At 36.4% G+C, this 25,692-nt stretch overlaps 1 long non-coding RNA gene across 1 annotated transcript in view; it reads left to right on the top strand.

The window, feature by feature from the left end:
• The window catches only part of LOC117085917, a 419,918-nt gene that overhangs the window by 268,445 nt on the left and 125,781 nt on the right, over positions 1-25,692 (top strand). The gene's annotated exons all lie outside the window — the stretch shown is intronic.

Here is a 25,692-nt window from a genome sequence, read left to right as displayed (position 1 = left end):
TTTCTCAAAAGAAAACACATCTTTTGTTTTTATTCACTTGCTCTACTGATTTTCTGTTTTCAATGACATTGACTTCTAGTCTAACCTTTATTATCTCTTTTCTCCTTCTTTAGGTTCATTTTTTTCTTAATGTGCTACCTTAGATTGTTGATTTTTATAACTTTCTTCTTTTCTAATATATACTCAATGATACAAATTTTCCTTCAAGCAATACTGTCACTGTATCTAATAAATTTTGGAAAGTCTTGTTTTCATTTTCATTTAGTTCCAATGCTAAAATTTCCCTGGAGGTTTTTTTTTTTAATACTGTATTATGTGGAAGTGTGTGTTTAATCTTCAAATATTTGAAGATTTGCCAGCTATCATATTCTTGATTTCTAGTTTAATTGCATTGTGTTTGAGAACACACTTTGTCCCTTTGTAATTTTCTATTCTTTTACATTTGTTAAGGTATATTTTTATGACCCAGAATGTGGTCTATTTTCATGAATGATCCATGTCAGCTTAAAAAAATTGTAATTTTTGTTATTGGATGAAGTGTTCTATAAATATCCTTTAGACATCCTTTGTTATTGGGGGTGCTCTTCACTTCCTCTCTAACCTTAATGATTTTCTGCTCACTGGATCTATCAATTACTAACAGAGAGATGTTAACGTCTTCAACTTTAATTGTGAATTTGCCTATTCCTTTTTACAGTTTTCATCACTTTTGGCCTCATGTATTTTGACACTGTTGTTAGGTGCATGCATGTTAAAGATTGTCATGCATTCTTAGAAAATTAACCTTTTTATTAATGCTCCTATTTATCTGTGATAATTTTCCTTGCCCTGAATTCTACTTTTTCTGCAATTATGCAGCTACTCCAGTGTTTTAGACACAAGTGTTAGTATAACATTTTTTCCTTCACCTTTTAACTTTAATCTGTCTATGTCTATATTTAAGATAGGTTTCTTGTATATGGCATATAATTGTTTATTGGCTTTTGTTTGTTTGTTTGTTTCCATTCTGACAGTTTCTGACTCTGGTGTATTTGAGTCACCGTCTACTGTCTCTCCTTTTACTGCCTTCTTTATTCTTACTAGAGCATTTTAAAGTGTTTTCATTTTCTTTCCTTTCATAGAACATAATTTATATTTAGAAATATTTACACAGTTCAATCAATTGTGTCCTGAAAAGAAAATACAAGATAAAAGAAATAAATAAACATGTTTAAGTATTGTCCTAGAGTTTTCAATATACATTTACAACTACTCTAAGTTAACTATTACATTATAACCTACTGATTTACAGGTAGCACTGGTATAACATTACTGTCATTCATTTTATTTATCTATATCATATAATTACCTAAAATATTGATAGTCTTATTACTTTGAACAAATATTACTCTATTAGATGCACTAGGAGTAATAAAAATAAAATACTTCACTTTACATTCTTTTGTCCTTTCTCCGTATTTTCTCTTTACATAGATTCAAGTTTCTGACCTATATCACTTTTCTGGTCTCTGAAGTACTTATTTTTAACGTTTCTTGCATGACCTGTCTACTGGCAATAAACTCCTTCAGATGTTTCCTTCATTCTTGAAGAATCTTTCTTTTTTTTTTTTTTTTTTTTTTTGTAGAAGTCTGATGCAACTTTTCATCCGTGTTCCTCCATCTGTAAGGTGTTTGTTTTTAAAATTTTCACTTTGTCTTTGTTTCAGTTTGCATATGATGTGCCTTGCTGTAAATTTTTGGTATTTATCCTGCTTGGTGTTTTCTAAACTAGCTTGGTATTGTGGTAATATCTCCAGTTTCATTTCTAATTGAGCTTATTTTGGTCTTTTCTCTTATGCTCCTGGTTAATCTCACTAATTATCTATCAATTTTGTTTATCTTTTCAGAGAGCCAGCTTTTTGTTTATCTTTTTTACTTTTTTTCAATTTCATTTAGTTCTCTGATCTTTATTGTTTCATTTCTTCTGTGATTTTGGGGGGAGGGAACAGGTTTGTTCTTGCTTTTCTAGTTCCTTGTTAAACTGTTAATTTACAATATTTCTACTTTTTTTGACATAGGCATTTAATGCTATAACCTTCCCTCTTAGCACTGTTTCTACTGCATTCCACATGATTGGTATGTTGTGTTTTCATTTTGACTTGTTTCAAAAAGGTGTTCATAGTAGGCTTGAATGATCTTTTGTATTTCTGTGGTATTAAGCCTCTACTAGTGGTAATATGTATTAGTGGTAATATGCCTGTATTAGTCAGGATTCTCTAGAGGAACAGGACTAACAGAATATATGTGTTTGTAAAAGGGAGTTGATTAAGGAGAATTGACTCACACAATCGCAAGGTAAAGTCCCACAACACACCCTCTGCAAGTTGAGGAGTAAGAAAGCCAACACTCCCAAAACCTCAAAAGTAGGAAAGCCAAAAATGCAGCCTTCTATCTGTGGCTAGAGGCTTGAGATTGCCTTGCAAACAACTGGTGTAAGTCTAAGAGTCCAAAAGCTGAAGAACATGGAGTCTGATGTTCAAGGGCAGGAAGCATCCAGCATGGGAGAAAGATGAAGGCCAGAAGACTCAGTAAGTCTGCTTTATTCTAGCTGTATTGGCAGTTGATTACATGGTATCCACCCACACTGAGGGTAGTTGTGGAACTGGCAGTTCACTGACTAAAATGTTAATCTCCTTTTGCAACACCCTCACAGACATACCCAGGAACAATACTTTTCATCCTTCAATCCAATCAAGTTGACACTCAATATTAACCATCACACTGTCCTGGAGTTTTCATATAGTAGAATGCTTTGCAGAAGTGGTACACATCACTTCCACTCACATTTCATTGCCACACCTTGTCATATGGTTTCCCCCAAACATAAGAAAGCCAGAATTATAGTCTGTCTTATTTCCAGAAATCAGAGAGTTAGAAATATTTGCTTATGTCACTTACAACCAAAAAGTAAAACAATGGTAGAGAATCCAATGACACACAAGCATTTTCATTTCCACCATAACAACTCTGCATTTGATGATCTAAAAACATGGCATGTAAAGAAAAATCCTTCTAATATTAGTGGACAAATATTGGAAGTTGATACTGTCAGCTGGAATTTCGGGTCCTTATGCCAAAATGACAATAAGGAAGTAAAAGGAGTTATTGACCTGCCCCAATCAAGCTGATATCTGTTTTGGGGGGATGGAAAATGTATAAGTAGAAACCAGTTATATTTCCATATGAAAATAGGACCTCCAAAATTAGGTCAGAATTTGGCAAACGTTTCCTGTAAAGGGCCAAATGGTGAATATTTAGACATTGTGAGGTATAAGTGTTGGCACCAGCTACTTAACTTTGCCATTGGTAGTGATAAAGAAGCCATTGACAATAATGGGCATGCCTGTATTCCAATAAAATTTTAATTAAACAACAGATGGAAATTCTGATTTCCCCATCTACTGTGGTTTGCTAACTCCTGTCATAGATCTTTGAGGTATGAAGATTTACAAATATGTTTTTGTGGGAATATTTTGCAATTTTATAACTTAAATGAGGGATGAGCTATAATAGTTATTAATTTTTCTATCTTGTACTTTTTTCCCTGTTTTTATTTTCCTTTCTCTACTGCCTCAACTTCTTATAATTGGCTTTATTTTTGCTTCCACACTGAAGACACATTCACTCCATTTGCTAAGACATTTGTAGCTGACATTGATGGTGCTTAAGCTCCTCTAGTACCTCCATTCAAGGTGGGTTAGTGATTAGTCACCCTTCTAGACTTGTTTACTTCCATCTGACAGACCTTAATTTCTTCTAAAAGGAAAAATACATTGTGATATTTTAATACCAACTCAAACATCATTGATGTAGCAACTGCAATTGCTCGAATACCTGTAGTGACCTAGTCTAATGCTCTCTTTTATGAGTTGAACAAAAGAGAAGCATGTACTTATAGTGGGGCCCATATTTATCTACAAATAGTGGGCTTCTATAGGGAATTGTGGTTTATTTGATTACATACTTGACTAAATCAAGAAACAAAGTATCTTTCTTATATCTGAGACCTCTTAGTCCAGAGTACTATGGGCATTGTAGGGACAGTTGACTCACTGCTGTGATTTTAAAATACCATAATATCTTCCATTTTAAACAGTCTGTTTAGTAATTTGTAAATACAAAGCTTTAAAAGAGTTCTGCTTCTCTCTTTCTTCCCAAATTGGCATCTGTATTAAGGGAAAGTTTACATGCTTCCACTTCTAAGAGATGGTGCCCTTGGAGCCAAGTATTCATCCTTTTTTTCTCCTCTGGGGCATTGGTAGTATCTGTGACAATATGTCATGTTAAATACCAGGTTCCCTGCCAGCTTCTGCTGATCAGCTCTGGCCGACACTGCAGGTTTTTGTGATTCAGTTACATCTTCTATTGTATGTATGACTTATGCCATCCTACCCCACAGCCTCCATTCTGGGGTCACCTTACCCCTTATCTCAGTGAGGGATCGTCATAACAACGGGTCAATTGCCACTTTCTGTGTCTCTCTCAAGAAGCACACAGAAAAAAGGGAAAACCTCTCCTTTCTAAATTACAGGAGCTTGGGGAAATTTGAGGCACAATTCCTAGTAGCAAATTCCTCTGTTGAGCCTGCTCCAGATTGACAGACATTCTAAAAGGTCTTCTCACAGAATCCCAAATGGGGAAGACAGGGCAAATATCTATTATATTTGTTTGCTGTGGCCACCATAACAAAGTTCCACAGAATGGATGGCTTAAATAACAGAAATGATTTTCTCACGGTTCTGGAGGCTGGAAGTCCACCATCAAGGTGTCAGCCATGTTAGTTGCCCGGGCGACCTCTCTCCTTGACTTGCAAACAACTGCTCTCTTAGTGTCTCTCATATGGTCGTCCCTTTGTGCATGCATCCACCTGGTGTCTCTTTGTATGTCCAAATTTCCTGTTGTTACAAAGCTATCAATAAGACCGAATTAGAGCCTACACTAAGGACTTTATTTAAACATAATTACCTATTTAACGGCCCATGTCTATATACAGTCACATTCTGAGGTACTGGGAGTTAGGGCTTCAACATGTGAGTTTGGAAGAAACACAATTTAGCCCTTAACATTGGTCTATCTATCTATCTATCTATCTATCTATCTATCTCTCATCATTTCTGTTCTCTTAACCCCAATAGCAGGCATTTTGATCTAAAAAGGGCCTTATATATTTTTATTTTCCTTTCTCCATTTTTTCACCTCTCTCATTCTAGGAATCACCAAATTTTTAAAAATTCCCCTCTTCCCTCTTGATTCCCAGTGCCATACCCTTCTCTTTCCACTTACCTGGAAATATGGAAATAGGGGAATGTAAAATATGCACTGATAATATTATTATAATTACATATCTGTACTTCTTGAGATAACAGATTAGATATAAAGATATAAAAAGCAAGTTTCATATTTATAAAATATTTCTGATGAATTAAAACTTTTGAAATAGTGTACAAATTAGAAAAATAATATATTAACAATCTATAAAACATAGTAAATGCAGATGTAAATTGGAAATAAGCAATACATATTTTCTAAACATTTTTTCTTTAAATACCTTTAAAGTTCCAAGAATTATGTGTTTCATAATATTAAAAGGATTATAGGCCATATCAAATAATTCTACAAATCTCAAGAGGAATTACACATTTTCCCCTTGAGTAAATAAATGTTCATTTTAATCTCCCATGTATGGTTTCTTATAACATGCTACATGGCTACCTCACATCTCACAGGTATTTTTAAACATAAAGTGTATTGTACATCGAGGTTTTCAGTAATTACATTTGCCTCAAACACTGAATTGCATTTTGTGAGAAATATACAAGAAAGATTAAAACTAACAAAGAAGATTTTAAAAATATAAAGCTATCAGATCTAACTCTACCTCAGAAATTTTCATCTTTAGTGTTAAGCATTGTGCAAATGCCTTAAACTGAGTTTAACTTAATAAGAAAAATAGTCTCATCCTGTCAAGAATAAAATTCAACTCCAATGATAGTAGATTCACTTAAATAAGAATAATTTTGACTACAAGCTTAGAGAAAATAAAGCTTCCAGTAAGGGTAAATGTTTGAGTTCAGGCTAATACTAAAACTAACCAAGAAGCTTTACCCAACAAGGCAAATAACAGTAGTCATATTTCAGTGACAATCTCTCTATAAAATGATTCTGATATTATTTTACCAAACATTCCTGGGTTTTGCATATCACCTTAAATGAACCTAAATGTTTTAAAAGGATACAAAATCACAAAGAGAAGCATAAAGATTTTCTGCCTGTTCCTAAAGTAGAGAATTGTTAATAATAGGAAACGAAACATTTATCATTATTTGATAGAAGATTGTAGAGCTTTAAAAATCTTATAAACAACCAAGAAAAAATAATTTGCATTAAAGCTTATCATATGCAACTCTTGCTAAGGTAAAGGTGGACATAGATGACAAAAAGATAATGAGATAGATGGATACATGACAGAGCATAGGTAGTTTAATAGGCAGTTAAAAAGCTAGGTAGAGAGACAGACAGATGGTTGAATACATGAGTATATAAGAGAAGAAGAAGCTGAAGTAATACACTCTGAGAATGTTTTCGAAGCATGTATACTCCTAAATACATATATAAATCTGTTACGAACAAGAAGAAACAACTCGATGATGGTGAAGTCAATACTGAGAAGTGGAAGTATTAGACTGAGTGTGCAAGGGTTGGAATTGCTCACAATATTATTTACAGAGACCTTCTTGAGATTTCAGTTTTTCTAAATATATCTCTTCTCCAGTAATTATTCTAACTAATGTGTGGGATATTTATTTAAAAACAATCATTTTACCCTGGATGTGTCATTTCTTTTTCACTGGACTATCAATAGTTTCCTTAATCCAACAGCACTTCCTTGTTAGTGAAATGATAGGTGTGATATTTTCTGATGTAATATCTATGTCTATAAAATGGCTAGAAAGTAATGCCCACCTTTCCTTTGAGGCTGTTACATAGATTGTCAGTAGCTTGCATATACTCTCCAGGCTTCCTGAAATATTGATTGGAGTAATGGGCTTTTATTGATGTGTCATTTTTCCACAAGACGAATTAGAGGTCTCAAGAGCCAAACTGAATGAGCTTTGGCAGCTACTAATGGGAGGGGCCTTATGGCAGATAGATAAACCTAGAGGAGGCTGGAGGTCTTCCAAACACTATTACTAAATCATCGACTTTGGCAATCAGTTGGCATCTTCAAAACCATATCCTGGGAAGTTTCCTGGTTGCTGCCTTTTCCACTTTCAAGCTAAGTCTAACAATTCATATTTCTGCCTTTCTCCTCCTCATCCTGCCTTTACTCATAATTCTATATGTCCAGCCTGAGTTTACTGTTCTCCTCTTCCCCTCTTAAACAAATGTACTTTATATTCTCAAATATGTTATTTCAACTTAAAATTGCTTGACCAGCATTCAGTGACTGTCTAACAAGACCATACCCCTCCCTTGATAGAGATCTTTTGGCCCTGCACCAATACTCCCTAAGTCTGGAATCTATAAAGACATTCCAGGCATTTGGACCTCCTATTTTCTGTCTCACCAGGGAACAGAAAGCACTAAAATACGTTTTTATGTAGAGATATTTCTCTGCACCGACTTGTGAAAAAATGATGTTTTTACTCTTTTCTCCATATTTATTATCTGCCTAGAAACTGAGAGCATTGATATCTTTTATTACCCGAAGCTGTCTGCTAAATATCAACTGAACATTGTGTGTGTATGTGTGTCGGGGGGCTATGGGGGTGTGGGTTTGTGCTATGTATATATTTGCACATATGTATGTAAGTGCATGCACACATATGTGTGTGCATGGAGAAAGTGAAGGAGCAGCAGGGTAAGTTATTCTTGTAACTGTAAATTCTAACACTTGATCCCCAACTCAGCCTCTAGCCACTACTGAATTTCAGATCAAATTAATAACATTACTTTTCACTGCTTCCTTCTTAATCTCTCTTAATAGCCCAGAAATAGACTTGTTAAATATTAAAAGGTTGAACTTCTCTACTGGGGGCAAGACAGAAGAGAAAGGAGAGAGATTCTGAGCATAATAGTAAAGTCAAAGTTAATGATTCTATGATTTCACAAAGGTTAAAACCTACATTCTCCATGTAACAGTGCCTCAGAACATTCTCCAGTCCTCATCAATCCCGACTTACTACCCACTTCCCCCAACCCCAAATGTACTAAAAACTGGTTCATATCAGGGTCTACTTAATGGAGAAATCTTTTTATATTAAATAATTGGGAAGTTATTTGGTCTATCAACTTATAAAAATGTTGTATTGGTGGTAGGTAGAAATAATGTCACAATATATTAATAGAATATTTACTTAATTTCAGTGTTGATCCTGCTTTCTTGTGTTGTGGAAGATTCATTTTTAACACGATTTTGTTCACATATTTTGTCTGTGTCCTAGAATAAATATTAGTGTTTCTGTCTTCTTGGTTTGCTAAAAGTGCTAGCTCTGCAATCACCAGTGTCCTAAGACCAATATTTTACTGAACTTCGGGAGCCATTTTATGTGGTTATCACCATGTGCTGCTCTTTAAAAAAAGAAAAAGCCATGCCAACATTTGTATAGCATGCAGAGACCTAAAGAACCCTATGTGGTGCTTTTTATTCTGACTGATTTTGGGTATATAACAGCTTTCTGATGAATAAAAACCAAGCAAGTAATTTTGCTTTACCAAATAGCTCTCAATGAAAATGATCATTCTATTTTCTTATAGGAAAAGAAAAGAGGTCCCAGGGGATTTTTTTTTTTTTTCAGTTATGTCTGTCTATTCACTTAATCTCTTACCAAATAAGCTTGTAGAAATCTGAGAACTGATTCTGCCCATTCCCAGTACACACATTTTATTTAAACATATCAATAAGCCACTCATCTAGGAAAAAACAATGTGAACATAATATATAAATATATATATATATATATGTGTCTATATGATCTTCGCCTATATTCGTATGATCTTATTTTAAAAAATAGAAACAGGTACAAATTCAACTTTATACATTTAAACTTTCACTCAACCAAATATGAACATTTTTGTATTTCTCATTGGAATCTCTGTTAAAATATAGCTTTCACGATGGGGTTACATTAAAATGTATTAAACTAATTTGCTATTTTTGAACACGTATGCTATTTCTAATTCTCATAATCAAAACAAAACTTAGTGAATAGTGTTTCATATAAAGGCATTAGTAGTTCCTAAGAAAATAATATAGAAGGGAAAATTTTGCATGTGGGCCATTTTATATTTTTTGGCACAATCACTAATGCTAGTATTATCATGCTTGATTGTCTTTTCAAAGGAGAAACGTAAAATGATTGATTTTTTGAATTATTCTAAGTATAAAGTGAAATATATTTTAGTATGATTAATTGCTATGTATTTTTAGCCTTTCAAATTGTGTGTACTCATTAACTTTTACAAGTTTCAGTTGGAACATTCATTGTTTTTAGACAATTTTAAAACGGGTTTATGGTCTGTTAGATATGTGACAAATAGTGTCCCTCATATTCTTTTGCTTTTTATGTTTATGCTAGATTTTGTATCACATTGCAAATGTCACATTTTGATTTCTACCAACTATTTTCTGATATTATGTTTTTATTTACATCCAATTTTGAGAACCTCTTTGTGTCCACAAACAGATATTCGTGTATTCTAATTTATATTTTCTGTAGTTTAATTTAGCTTTTCTTTCTTTTATTTTTGATGTTTGCTCATTTAATGTCTGAAATGTACATTAGTGTAGGACGTAAGGTAGGCATCAAAATGTGAATAGTTAATCTGTATACTTTGGGAAGTTGTTCCAGTTTTTTAAGTTTTTCTAGTTATCTGATAGTTTAAAGGCCTCTTCATTAATTCCTATCAATATATGTTTACTTGACTTTTTTCAACCAAATCAATGTGTTTACTTCCTTTATAAGACTCTTTTGAATTAAATATTTGCATTATTTTTATATGAATTTGGTATATATTATCTTTATATTCATGGACTTTTTTGGGCATTGTCAAAATTTTATATACCTCAGCAAAATTTATATGAGTTTTAGAACTTTTCAGTTTTTGTTTTTCAACATTACCCACATTTTTTATTCCAGAATGGAATCTGAAACTTATGTTCTTTCTTCCTGTTTTACTATAGATATTTAAAATGAACCACATGCTGTTTTAATATGTGTGTATTTAGAGAAATAATTACTAGAGTGAAGCAAATTAACATATTCACCTCACATAGTTACTTTTGTGTGTCTGCAGTAAGAGCATGTAAACTCTACTCTCTTAGCAAATTTCTAGTTTAAAATTATTAACTATAGTCCTCATACCATATGTTGGATCTCTAGATGTATTCACCTTACATAATTGTACCCTTTGACCTACATCTCCACATTTCCCCTCCCTTCGTGCTTCTGGTAGCCACAGTTGTGCTCTTTGTTTCTATATACCCAGCTTTTTAAGATTGCACATATAAATAGAGTATGCAGTACTTTTCTTTGCCTGCCTCATTTCTCTTAGCGTAATACCCTCCAGGTTTATTTATATTATTGCAAATGGCAGGATAGCTGTCTTTTTAAAGGCTAAATATATTCCTGTGTATTGTATATATAAATTTTTATCACATATTATATATATAAATATATATACCTACATATGTATGCATGTATACAAGTGCCACAATTTCTTTATTCATTTATCTATCCACTGACATCTAAGATTTTTTCATGTCTTGGCTATTGTGAATAATGCCACAATGAACATAGGAGTGCAGATATCCTCTTGTGGTGCATATATTTTTGAGGGTATATTCTTTATTTGCAATTATTGTCATTATGTGAAGACATTTAAAAATGTTATCTATCCACATTTTCCTGTAATAAACCTGACTTGATCACATTTTAAAAATATAATTTTGACTTATTTTTTATTTTATTTTATTTTTTTTTGAGATACAGTTTCTACCTGCAGCTGGTTGCATGTGACCTCTTGCTCTCCAGTGTGACCCCAAGTATAAACTGGGAAAGGGATATAACGCAGCTATTGGGTGATAGGAGGGTCTGGGATATTTGCTCATATGACTTACTTATGCCTTCCTTCTTGTCCTACTAAGGCTTAACCCAGATACACCTTTCCTGCTTATTATGGTAAAACGCTGGGCCTGATACAATTTATGATTTATTAGGTCTTACAGAACTGGACTTATAATGGACATTTTTCTATACACTGTCACTTAGAGCACTACGAGCAAACATTCTGTCTCTGCAAGGGCTGTTTCTTAAAAGGAATAGAATTTCTTGGTGCAGATAGAGGACCTTGTTCCCAACTCTAAAAAGAAATGTTGTGATACTCTAATTGGGATTTGCTCTAAGCTCCATATTGTAGAATTTTCTGCTTTAGATGACTCACTAAAGTATTTGCTGAATTGTATGACCCAACCCATACTGCTACCTTCACTACAGCTTGGATCTTTGAAAAAGCCCTTTCCCAATCTGAGGACCACTCAGACCTTCCTTATTACTTGCTGTATCATCTAGAGCAGGATTAATATGGCAAGGAATCCAGAGCACAATAATATGTCTTTCAGTTTGAAGAGGAAGTCACAGCACACTCTTGGCCACTGGTCTCCTAAAAAAGGGTTAGGTTTGCAAATATTCATAGGATTTATCTGGAGCACATTTGTCTTACCAAGACAATCTTTTGCTTATCCTATCCAATTAGCATGATTCCACAGGTGTAATTAATCATTATAATGTTAGTGGGATGTTCAGGTTGTTCATGTCTCTTTTGACTATGTTATAACAGACGGTGAGCAAGTTAACAGAGCCCTGACACAAAACTGTAAGTAAATATTGTTGCCTGTCCCAAGTGTATATGAACTTTTCCTGATGCTTTTTCTAATTTAAACAGAAATCAGTCAAGAAATCCATGGCCAAATACTGCGTACCTAGGTAATGTCAATATACACAAGCAATGATATCATGCCTGGCATAGCCTCTCCTATCAGGGTGCTCCTTTGTTGCACTCATGTAACAATCATTCTCTGTGGCTTCAGAGGTCAGACAAGGTAACTAAACAGAGATATAACAGAGACCACGTGCCACCCCCACAGCTTTTCATACTTTAGTTGTAGTGTGGACTGAACCGTGTCCCCTCAAATTTATATGTTGAAGTCCTTTTAGTAGCAGAGAATGTGATTTTATTTGAGAAAGGTATGCAAAGTAAAATAAGATTCTAGGGTAGGTCCTAATACAATATGAATGTTGTCCTTATGGGAAGAAGAGATCTAAACAGATATGTGAGTGCTCAGATAAAAGATCATTTGAGGACAGAGAGAGAAGATGGCCATCTGTAGATCAAGGAGAGAGGCCTCAGAAGAAATCAAACCAGCTAATACATTGATGTTGGAGTTTTAACTTCACAACTGCGAGAAAATAAAGTTCTGTTGTTTAAGCAATCCAGCCTGTGGTGCCTGTGGTATTTTGTTATGGTAGCTCTAATGAACTAACATAAGTCGTGATACTAGTCTCTACCATAATCCATATCCATTAAATCTTATATGTGAGTTATCATTTTGACTGGGGAAAGGAAGTCATTTCTGTTTGGTATTCCTCAGGGAAATAACTCTTATCCCAGAGGCCAATAAACTAATGTGGATTTTAAGCAAATTGTCAACTAAGTCAATTCCAATTAAACATTTGGAGACTGAAGAAATAACCACTGAGTGGTTTTTTAGACCCACTGGGTTGAATATGAGCCAGGTTCATATGGCAAGGATTACATTTATTACCTTGCCCTTATCAGCTCTGACTCTACCAGTAGGCCCAGGATGATGCTTTGGGGCTCTAGGTATTGATGTCAACTTAGACTCTATGTATAACAATATGAAATATCTGAATATGCCACCTTACTAGAGGTGTCTTCTACTCAGGAACACAGCCACTTCTTCAGTTCATGATTTCTGGGTCTGGAAATAGGCTTCAGCCTGAGAACCGAATGAGGGAGTATAGGTTTTTGTTTGGGTGCCTACCATTATTCTTTTGTTCTCTTTCTGGTTGGATGTGTTTGGTAGACTGTTGTTGGCTACATGCCTGTTTTGTTCTTAGAAACTCCATCCATGCTCTTTGAACCATTTCTCAATTCCCTGTGGATCAAGCTTACCTATCTTTATGGTGTGACCTGGTTTCTGGTGTCAAGCTCTCATTGCCAGGCTCCTTAGTGGCCTTGTCTTTCCTTGAGTTTTAACAATTCCCACTTATGTAAATGCCTTTCCTGTTGGTTCTGGTTTTCAGAAAATTGCTACTACTGAACTTCTTAATGGTGCCAGTGCCCCTATCACTGGTGCATTCCTGAAGGCCTTAGTGAATTGTGCATTCATTGAGCCTTCCTGTGGAACATAATCCTTCGGTGGTGTTTCTGGATTTATATAGTATTCCTATTTTAGCATTCCCAATTCCCTTAGCCTCTTTATTCTTGTGGTGTCACTCACCTTGGATTTTTTTTTTTTTTTTTTTTCCTAGCCTTCTCAGAGCCTCTCTACTGGTAAGTTTGTCCATCCACTGGATTACTTGCCAGGTATCTCAAAAAATGCCCCCATGTCAGTGAATTACTGTTTAATCTACATTTTCCCCTTCTTAATATGGTATCCTCAAAATCCAATCAATTCATACACTCTGGTTACCGACTGAAACACACTGTTTCACTCTTGTAGTTCTGTTAGTGAATAATGTCCTTCCTCCATCATCAAGTCCAGCATATATTCAGTCATGTTATGTTGGGATTTGATCCTAGCTATTGGCCTTGATGTCAGGAGAGGAAGTGGGCAAATCTTATTTGGGGGACACCTGTTGACTTAACAGAGAGAAGTTTCTGCAGTATCTACCAACACTGGGTATGTTTGTGTTCCTATTAAGGAAAAATATGTCAGTTCTACAAGCTCTGAAGGCGTTTTCCCCTCTCATGTTTCAAGAGCACAGGAATTTCCAACCACAGCCCTGATTTTAACATGACAGACCTGCTTTGACTGAGTATTTACAATTTACATGTAAATATATCTGCAACTCTGTGACTCGAACTATCGATTCTTCAGCTTGTTGGGCCATTGTCTGTTCTTTTACAGTAAATAAAGGGTCTAATATTTAGCTTATAACAATTAATGGGCTGGGCATGGTGGTTCACACCTGTAATCCCAGCACTTTGGGAGGCAGAGAGGGGTGGATCACCTGAGGTCAGGAGTTTGAGACCTGCCTGACAAATATGATGAAACTAGGTCTCTACCAAAAATACAAAAATTCGCCGGGAGTGGTGGCAGGCACCTGTAGTCCCAGCTACTCGAGAGACTGAGACAGGAGAATCCTTGAACCCAGGAGGCGGAGGTTGCAGTGAGCCGATATCATGCCACTGCACTCCAGCCTGGGCAACAGAGCAAGACTCCGTCACAAACAAACAAACCCTGGTTTTTGAAGCTGGTTCTGGTTCTGAAAACCAGAACCATGTTCCACAGAAACAGTGTTCCACAACAGACACCAAATTGACATAATAATAATGAGTCAGCTCCACTGCTTTTGTAATAATCACTGTTCGCCCCCTATTTTTCAAATGCCTGAAATATTGCATCCCAAGTGGCAGTTTCCCAAGCCGGATGTTTTCTCAAGTCACTCACGGACATGTGAATTCTTTAGCAATGTGGTCACCACCTTTTGCCAGAAAGTATCAGTCACCACATACTACTCAGAATGGCATTTCTTTGGGTAGCAGGTGTGAGTGAATGAGCCAGTGCCAGATTCCTATCCTGTAATCTATTTTCTTGGATCTTCCAAAAAGAAGGAAACAAAGATAGGAATACATGTAAAATATATATATATTTTATGTGTGTGTGTATATATACACACATATACGTACACACACACATATATATATACACACACACACACATAAATGACTGTAAAGAATAACCAGCAAATAAACAAAGAAGCAGGGAGAGCCATCCAACACTAGTAAATGTTCCACCAGTGAAGGAGATAGGAAAGGAAGGAGGGTTGGATGGGAAGAAACACAGACTGCAACACAATTCCAAAGCAGGTTCAGCCAGGCTGAAAGGGAGCCATTGGCCCAAATCTCCAATTGGTAACATCTCATGTCTCACAAGAATGAAACTTTATTAGGACAAGGGTTGCTTCTAGCCATTGCCAGGGAGAAGGCTTTGGAAAGTGGGACCACAGTGTGAAAGTGATGATGGATTCAGAAAGGCAGAAGCTGGGACCATCAATCGGTAGTCGCAGGAGATCTGAGAGGCATATTTTCATGGCTTTCCAAGGTTCTGTCTAATGTTCAATAGAAAATTGTCTAAATTGGAGTGTCCTCCATTCTCCCAGAGTCTTTTATTCTTTTTTGATTAAAGACATTTTAGAGAAGCCCTGCTAAGTTTTTTTTTCTACCTACGTCCTACTTTCTCTTGAAGAAAAGTTGGGGGTTCCTCTTGATGATGTTCTTTAATGTAAACTTAAATAGGAAAAAAATCCTAGAAGCTTAGGGTAGGAACAGCAGCCTTTTCTGACTTTCACGTTTATACGGATATGGGTTTTTATTTTATTTTGTTTGATCATTTAATTCTGGTTTTGCAAACGGAGCTAGAAGACCTGCTCACATCGTCATCTTCCTCAGATGTTCTCCTGCTCCATGGTGAATCCACCGGTTCATTCAATCAATGTGTCTAACTGGAGCGTGGTTCCTGTCCTCACTCAAATCCTTCTCAGTTCAAAGGAATGAGGTCTCTGAACTATGAAGATGATTTATTTTAGGTAAGGTATCTGCTTGTCAATAAACAAAAGGATTGAGTAGATACATGCAATAGAAATTAACACTGTTTTTCAGAAAGATAACATAAAAGCATGGATCTGACTAAACCCAGTCAAGTTAACCTTCCATGTTTTTCACAATTAAGTGTTTCTGAAAGATTACTTGTGCATGTATTGATTAATTCATTTATTTTGGGCATTATCATTTTAGAAAGTTAATACAATCAAATTTAATCCTTGGGGTATTTTTTTTTCAAAGAGTATATTGTAGATCTCTGTATTAAAAAGGGCCAAAGAACAGGGAGAAGCCGCCAATGGAATTGAAATAGTTGCATAGAGGTTGATAATTTTTTAAGTGTTCTTGCATATTTTGTAATAATAATTAGCATAAAATATATTAACATGCAATCATTGGCAAATATTTTTAAATAGGACAATTTTTATTGAAATAGATCTATAGATTGGTACTCTCCCCATTTTCTAATCTAATGTGTTAATGGTAAATTTTTAGGTTTTTATGAAATAAGTGAAGTGAGAAATTAAAAAGATAAAATAAGTATTACAAACCACAAATTTAAGAAATTGATGTACTGTTTTATTTTAATACAGATTTTTAAAAAAATATTTTTGTTGTCTCCAACATTTTCTAGTTTTTTTAAACCACAGTTTATCAACTTTTAAAAGTTATTTATTATTTACTAAGCATTAAACAGCATTTTCATGTAAATACACACACACACACACACACACACATACACACACAGTGATTTTGGCACAAGGTACCAGAATATTATGTAATAATTAAATCATCTAGTACCTTTCTTATTTTTATTTGGTATAAGTGAATTGAGAATAACCTTGATGGGCTCTTAGTAGACACTCCTCTGAACTCATGGTAACTAAAAGTGCCAAGATCTTTTAATAAATAACCTAATAGCCATTAATATTCCAAAGGCCTGCTCATTAGTAAATATTTTACCCTGGGAATGGAGAAAAAAGGTTGAAATCCAGCAAGTTGCTTAATTAAAAGATGATTAAAGAAGCTTTCTACTGTACATGCAATTTCCACATTTTCCTATTTATTTATTTATTTATTTTGGAGAAACAGTCTCTCACTTCATCGCCCAGACTGGAGTGCAGTGGGGCGATCTCGGATCACTGCAGCCTCCACTTCCCGGGTTCAAGCAATTCTCATGCCTCAGCCAACTGAGTGGCTGGGATTGCAGGTACATACCACCAAGCCTGGCTAACTTTTGTATTTTTAGTAGCGACGGGGTTTTACCATGTTGGCCAGGCTGGTCTTGAGGTCTTGACCTCAAGTGATCAGCCCATCTCAGCCTCCCAAAGTGGTGAGTTACCATGTCCTGCTTCCACATTTTCAAGGTTTTATTTTTGTAGTTTATTTGCAAACAATATTACAATGTGCTGTATAAAAATATTAGGTAAGAAAAATATATGGCAATGCCCAGAAATACTTAGATAAACCATTCACTTTCAAAAGTTTGATATTAAAATTGCTAGACACTTTAAGCTACATAATTATATTTATGTGTTTAACAATTTTATAATTATTTCTAATGTCAGGTGAGATAAAGAAACAAATTATGTAAATAATACTTTTAGAGGTAATATTTCATAATAGTTCATATGCATTCAGTACTGATTTGAAATTTAGGATACCTTAATTGATGAAAATAATCATCTGCCTAGAAAACAATTATAATCAACATAAAACATTAAAAGAGTACTTGAATTTTACATATATTATTCTAAAATTAGTTTTGTATTAATTGAGAATACTGTTCTGTTTATCATTTCTATTTGTCTATGTTTTGTCTCACCTACCTCTGTGTCAAACAACCCCACCATTATAACTCCAGTTGAGATATCTCAATTATGACAGTTATTTTTTAATCTGGAAAACTAGCAAATATAATATCTTACCAGAAGAGAACCCTTTTTTGGCTCTCTTTAGATATTTTGACCTAGATAATCTAATTCTTGATTTCAAAAATTTATTACTGGGTTGTTTTCATACTCTATGGACTTCCTCAAATAACATAGATAAATGAGAAGTTCAAGTTGTCTAACACAGCAAATCAATTTTTCAGTATATTTCTTATATCCAAGAAAAGATCATAAATTCCTAAAGAACTGTTTCATTGGAATTTGACCTTTGTTTTTAAATGTTATTTATATTCATTAAATTTCTCCCTATTACTAATTCAGTTTCCAAAGTACTTATGATCATAATTTTGCTTAGTATTCCCTTGTAGGAAAACATATTAATAATTAAAAGACTAAGTTCAAGTCTTTTATGGGTTAGTGTACACATGAAAATAATTTTTAAATACATCAAGGCTTTAGTGATCATGAGCAATATAATTCTAAAATGAACGGGAAAATACTGGCAAATAAACTTCATTAACTATTTTTATCACAACTTTGTTGCCTTTATTGCTGCTATTTCAGTTCTAAAATGAGGATGTTCAATGCACTGGGATTCAGAAAAACTATTAAAATTATTCTGTGTGATACCAATGTGCCCTTTTCTGGACCCATGTTACTGACTCCACTTGAAAATTGCCAAGAATCTTAGGACAGTTGCTTTGATTTTATTACTATGCTATTGAAGATGCTTAACCAGTGCATTTAGCTTTCCCCTTACACTATCTTCTTTGTGGACTAACAAGTTATTAACGGTGGGGATGGAGAGCTGTTTGTCTTGTAAAATTATTTCCAAAAGCATCCCTAAAAGCATCTTTTCTTCTTTAAGGGATATTGGTATCTCTCTCTCTCTCAAGAATGTACTAGTGAAAAACATTTTTTTTTGTTTTTTTCACGAAGTGTTCAAACACCTAACATCTGAAATTCACATATAGGAGGCAGTAAAAGTTTAACATTGAAAAACCATATAAGCCCAAAATTTGTCATTTTATGATTTTGAAGTGCTGCATGTTATTGAATTAAGAGTGCTTCCATATAGAGAGGCAAAAGCCCCATAGAGAAAATATCTGTAGTTATGTCCTCTGTCAAAGACATCTTTAAGCTGTTTTCTTAAAGGCACATTTTCTGGGCAAGATAACTGTTCTTTACAATGCAGCAGATTACTCATTCACTCGGATATTAAGAGTGGATTATATAAGTTTTTCTAAACTTGAATACAGCGTGTTTGTAAGAGAATAAGTAGCTGCCAAGTATGTTACATAGGAAATAAACCTCTATAGACTTATTGCTGAGGACATAAGGGTAAGTGATCAACTAATGCCCAAAATATTTGTTTGCACATTGTTCTCCCTCAGTATAACCCTTGGAGTTAACCATCAAGCACCTGCTCCCTACACAAAGCTTTAGAGTACTTCTGTTTGTCCTCCATTTGTCATCCCACTTTCCAGTGTGACTGGATGGCAGGAGCTAAGGATTCCTGTCCACCTGAAGCCTGTTGTACCTTCTGCATGGAATTTATATCTCAGAGCTCTCCTCCTCTTCTTCTTCCATAGTTCATTTCCCCGAGGCTACAGAAAGGTGACTTTACTACTAGTGTGCTCACCATTAAGCCCTAATGTTAAGCATGAGGCTTCTGTGGTTACACTCAGTGGCTATGGATGGAGCTTGGATGTGAGGGCTGAGATGTTCCTTTTAGTGAAGAGTTATAGAGGAATAAAAGGGGAAATGCTGGGTGCCTACATTTTTTACTCTTGACTTGGGCTTGCAAACGCAGATGTTATGTGCAGGCCTAATCTTCCTTACCAAGTCTGTGTACTTCTTGAAGGACAAAAAAATAAAAAATGCTTAATTATCTTTATTTTCCAAAGCCTGACATTTAAAACAACTATTCAGTAGGATTTGTCCAACATGAACTAACAAATTTATTGTCCCTGGGCAAGATTCCACCAGTAGACATTTTGTGTTGGGTCTGCAGTATTTCATAGTATTTAAATTTTATTTGGTATAGATTTGTAAAATTGGGGAAATTTTGCATAGTAATCTTGCTTGTCTGAAAAAAAAAAAAGACTCTTAAAAACACTCATCCACTTTCCCAAAAGTCATCATCAAAGAGAAACTTCTCTCCAGTTACAAAAATCTTGTGCAGTTAGTCCTGTTTGTCATAGCCCAGAGATTCTGTTGTTAAATCTTACAATCATTTCAATGGTGCAATTTCCTGGGTCCTACAGGAATTTAAATGTTATATCTGCAAAAAATCTGTAGAAATTAATGAGAAATTAAAACATAGAAAATATAAGTATGGTGTTTACATTCTGACCATCTCTGAGTAGTGGTTAAAACAAAACTCTCTTGTGAAGGATTGAGTTTCACAAATGAACTGGTACTAACTCTATCTATGAAGTATAATCTAGTGCTTACATTTTATGACAAATTATCCATAGACTCATTATTATTAAACAACTCTTGAATGTTAAATGTCCCTATTTGAGATTCCTAATCAGAAAATTTATGAAAGAGAAACTTTTGATTATCATCTGCTTTGTATCTGAAATCAAGTCCCTCTAATTCAAATTATCCTAGTTCTCAAAAGCCCTGTTAAAGCTTCATGCCTCAAAATGCTATGGTGACCCAAATATATTTTTCTTTTCAAAATGTAGGTTTATCCCATTGGACTAAAACATTTTACTGTTAATGCCTTTCTTTTCAGCACCAAATGACAGGTAATTTATGAAAGAAAAAAAAAGGTAGGTAATTTATTATGTATGGATTTATATTTTGATATGATTTTGCTGTGTCTCCATTCCAATCTCAACTGAACTGTGTCTCCCAGAATTCCCACGTGTTGTGGGAGGGAGCTAGGGGGATGTAATTGAATCATGGAGGCATGCTTTCTTTCCCGTGCTGTTCTTGTGATAGTAAATAAGTCTCATGAGACCTGATGGGTTTATCAGGGGTTTCCTCTTTTGCCTCTTCCTCATTTTCTCTTGCCATCACCATGTAAAAAGTGCCTTTACCTCCCGACATGATTCTGAGGACTTCCCCAGGCATGTGGAACTGTAAGTCCAAGTAAGCCTCTTTTACTTCCCAGTCTCAGGTATGACTTTATCAGCAGAATGAAAACAGACTAATACATATTTCATGTGTCTTTTTTCATGGTAACTTTGAAAGATATGTGATGTCTCTTATCACAAATGAAATAGGCTATTTTTGTGTTACATATTTTATTTCAAAAAGTAGTTTTTAAATAATTCTATAAAATACGTAATAATTTCCTATTGATGACATTTGTATTATAGCTGTGAATACCAGAAAGAAAAGGAAATAATACATAGGGGAAATATTTTAAAATAAATAATACAATGTTTTATGTGTGATAAAAAGATAGAATCAAGGAGGGTGTCTCATTTTAAAACTAGAGTTAACACCACTTGTCCGTTATGAACTCTTTCTCCAAATTCCCTTCTCAATGTTACCAAATAAATCTTTTAAATATACTACTGGATTTAAGAAAGAAAACATTATATTCTAGTTGTATTACAATGAGAGATGACAAGTGAAATACAGTATAAGCTCTGTATCGAAACAAAATTCATGTAGATATTTTGTAAAATCTACCCTCTCTATTCTAAATGGTTGTGTTCCAAACTAGTAGATTAATAAGCTACTTGTTGGTTGTTGCTGATTATATTCATAAAACTCTTTTCTGTACCCTAGGTAGAAGATTAACTTAATGAGAAGAACCCTAACAATCTCAACCTCACTGCCCTTCCCCCGATTATATATTTTCCTTGTCTCTCCAACCCTAACATTACTCTCCTGCCTGGACAGCTGTAAAACAGACCTGGGCTAACAACAAATTTTCTTAGTTAGGAGCTTCATACTGCATTGAAGCCACAGTCTGTCAGTGGGTCTCCCAAAAGAAATGAGCATGTTATTGATCTGGTTTTTCTTCATGTTATCTTTCAAGTCTTGATTTGACTTCACTTCCAGTGAATCAGTTAAAAGCTTACTGCTGAGGCATGAGAATTCAGTGACAGCTTTCAGGGCTGTATCCCTTATGAAGATATTTGGCTGTATGTAAGAAACAGTGTAGTAGTCAGTCCTTAGCGTACAGCTGACACCTTAAAATGATCCATAATCTGTTACAGGACTATTCATGTGAAAGATTCTACATGGACCTTACAGTCTGTTGGGATGTCAGTATCAGTATTGCACTCTGTACATAGGTATCTAACTATAAGTTGTCTTGTGATTTACAGTACAAGGTCTAGAAAATGACAATTTCAGAGAGCAAATCTATTATAAAAATTAGGTTAAAACAAGTGGCACAACCATGTGCAGATGTGCCGTTTCCAAAGAGATGGTTTATAAACATGTGTGACTGAGAAGACTTGGTGAAATACTCTCTCTAATCAGTTACCGTCAATCAAATTTGAAATATGGAGGGAAGTGTAATCTAATTATAGTCTGTGAGTATGAATAAAGATGTGTGAATATACTGTTATATCCACAAATGATATGGTGAAATAAATAAAATTTATTTTCATGTTCTTTCCTAGGAATAACTCTTGGAGTTAAAGCATTTTTAGAGGCTAGCTATTTAAACGCAACATAATACTCTGAATTAGTTCATGTAGCAGAAGTGTAGAAATTCATGTTATATAGCTTAAGAGGTGTTGGGTGTATACCATAGGCAATGTAGTCTTTGGTATTATTTGATGAAGGGAGTGACTAGGGCTGCTACTAAGTCTACTAGGTGGCTGAGGTTCCAGCAAAATTACTTTGTAAGTCCCTATCTATATAAACAATTTGACTCACAAAACCGGTTTTACAAAATTATTTAGACCACGTGAGATAGTGAGTTATCAATGAAGATTAAGAATAGTGGGTAGAAAAGAGGCTCTTAAGTATTTATCACCCAGTGAGTACACATAAAGAGTCTTCATAGTGCCCTTGCATCATCTTTTCTCTATTATTAATGGTGCCATTACTGGCTAATTTCATATCTCTGGCCAATAAATAAAAGTAGCAATGTTGTTACCACTCCCAAGTTTCCTTAGAACCTGCCAATATTCAATGATGCAGATCTTCTTGACTCTGAAGATCCTTGATACAATGAACGTAATGCTGTATACATCGTTATTCATTGTTCTGGGTAGAACTGTGTTCTCTTCCGCACAAAAGATATATTCCAGTACTAACTCCTCATACCCATAACATTTCAGGATCCTTGGGGTGCCCCTTTTCTGGCTAGAAACCTATGTGGCCAGCGGTACCTTTGCCCAAGTTTGGATTGGGTTCCCTGGGTTCATTCTGCCAGCTTGGCCTGATAGTCTGTGCTCAGCTCATGCTACTAACCTGGATCTTACACTTGCCAAGGGCAGGTCAGGTATGGAGTGGTGAGGGGTATGTGAGTGTGCCAGTGTGGAGTCCAGCCATTGTGCACAATCAGTCATCCCAGCTGCTGCAGCAGGGTGGGCAGCTCCAGGTGCTGACATGTGTGCTGGTTCTCAGTGAGGCTGCGGCTGGACCAGATGCACCATAAGCAGCTTCCCTGTCTGCCACCAGGGAACACAGTGCTGCCTGGAAGCTTGGAGTCTCCAGAAGTTCAGGATCCCAAAGAGGGAGTCACAGCCCTGGCTTGGGGAGATCCCAGGTCTGGGCTTCCCAAAGGGCTTCGGTTCTTCTCTCCTTCTCTTTACTCACAAGGTGGTGGGCAAAGGACATGTTTCGGTCTTGTTTGTGTTACAGCTCTTTCATCCCTGCCATTGGGCAGGTCCCAAGTTCTTGTCCTCCATCTAAGAAAAATGAGACATGTGAACCAGCGGAGGGTGAACAAGGCAAAGAGGAGCTTTATTGAGTGACAGAATAGCTCAGAGGAGGCACTGGAGTAGACAATTCCTCTCTGCAGCTGGTTGTCCCAACGTCTGCAGCTCTCAGCAGAGAGGAGGCCCTGGGGTGGGTAGCTGATCATCCCAACGTCTGCTCTACTCTGACTGATTCCAGGGATTTTGTGGGCCTTAGCAGGGAGGAAGTGCATGTTGATTGGTCCATGGACAACCATGGCCAGGCCCAGAAAAGGCACCATGAGTTCCCACTCCAGTCAGTGGGTCTGACAGCTCAGCATCAGCCGTCAGCGTTTAAGCCCACCCTGGCCTGAAGGTGGGCCCTCATAGGGGACCACTCTCTTCCACTCAAGAGACTGTCTGCCTCCTGCTGCCATTCCTGGCACCCAGGCTGTACGTTCCAAGGGGCACCTGCAGGCCAGTACCAAGCTGCCCTCAGTCCCCTGCCAGCTTCCCTCCTATGCTCACTGGGACCCAAAGTCCAGAGGGGGCTGAGCTGGCAGAAGAATGATGTATCAGCACTCCCCTGAGAGCATGCACACCCAGCTGGGCTGTGACAGTGCCCAGGCTCAGCCTCGACTTTGCTCTGAGATCAGAGTAGGCACCAACAGCAGGGAAAAGCCAGGCACTTGGAACAGACATTTCTAAACCTGCAAGGGCAAGGGGGGCCTTCCCGGGTCCCCTAGAGTGCTAGAGTGCAGGGATGCCTGTGTCCACAGTCACAGTTTGGGCAGCTGAAGCTGTTGTGGCGGGGAGGGTGGGGCTGGGGTGCTCTTGACTGCTTTGTGAAGCAGTAGGCCCAAGTGCACAGTCTCAGTTTGGGTGGCTACAGCTGTACCCAGGAGGGCGGGTCTCTTGCCTGCTTCTGCCCCTGCCAAGAGCACAGGAAGGCTCAAGTCTTCAGCTACAAATTGGGTGGCTGCAGCTGCATCTGAGAGGGTGGGACTCCTGCCTGCTTCATCGAGCAGGAGGCAGGATCCGCAGCCACGACTTGGGCAGCTACAGCTGCACGCAGGAGCTCCTGCCCCACCAACTTGGAAAGATCAGGACTCCCATTTGTCCCTGGCTCCTGCTGGCTCCACGGAGAGTGCAGCCCCAGCCACACCTCCATGCTGCAGTGGTGTGATGGCAGCAGCCACTACAGATGGCCCTTATTGGATCTCATTTGAGACCTTATTTGTAAATAGTCTTTGCAAATACAATCAAATTAAGATGTGATCACATTGGATTAGAGTGAGCCCTAATGCAATGACCCACGTCCTTGTAAGAAGAGGGAAAGTTGGACACAGACACAGAAGAGAAGAATGACATGTGAAGAAAGGGGCAGAGATTGTAGTGATGCATCTACAATCCAAGTGACACCAAAGATTGCCAGTGACCACCAGAAGCTAGAGAGAGGAACTGAACTCACTCTCCCTTCAAGTCTCCAGAAGGAACCAACCTGACTGACATTTTAATTTCAAACTTTTGGCCTCCAGAAGTGTGAGATAATAAATTGCTGTTGAAATAAGCCATGTAGTTTGTGATAACTTGTTATAGTAGCACTATAAAACTAATACACATATGACGCTGCAACATCTCAAGTGTCACCCATGAATATTGGCTTTTAATGATTTTCTCAAGACTAGCACTATGATTTAATGATGATGACCACAGATATAAATCTTGCCCATAGTACCCAGGAAACTTTGAATGATAATTCTCTTTTTTTGGTCATACTAAATTTACCATTTAGCATTATGTAGTATAAATGTAGAACAACACCTCGCCCAGCCACATCATCTCTTGAACACTTTAGACTATAATCACTGAATTGCTACAATGTAATCTTTTTTCAATACCAACAGCACCCCTGCCTGTCTTTAGTGAGGAGGATAGGCAAACAGCCTGCAGGTGAAGCATGAAGAGTCCAACTTGTGCAAGGAATACCAGTCCTTCTTTGGGTCCGGCTTCAGACTGACCCCTGAGAGCACAATATCACAACTGGAGATAATTGACGATATCAATTGGAAAGACCTTTTGATGTTGCA

Source organism: Trachypithecus francoisi, unplaced genomic scaffold, assembly GCF_009764315.1.
Source record: "Trachypithecus francoisi isolate TF-2019V2 unplaced genomic scaffold, Tfra_2.0 Lachesis_group1, whole genome shotgun sequence".
In the NCBI taxonomy this organism is placed as follows: Eukaryota; Metazoa; Chordata; class Mammalia; order Primates; family Cercopithecidae; genus Trachypithecus; species Trachypithecus francoisi.
The sequence above is the reverse complement of the archived record's forward strand: the minus strand, read 5'-3'. Positions and strand labels throughout refer to the sequence as shown.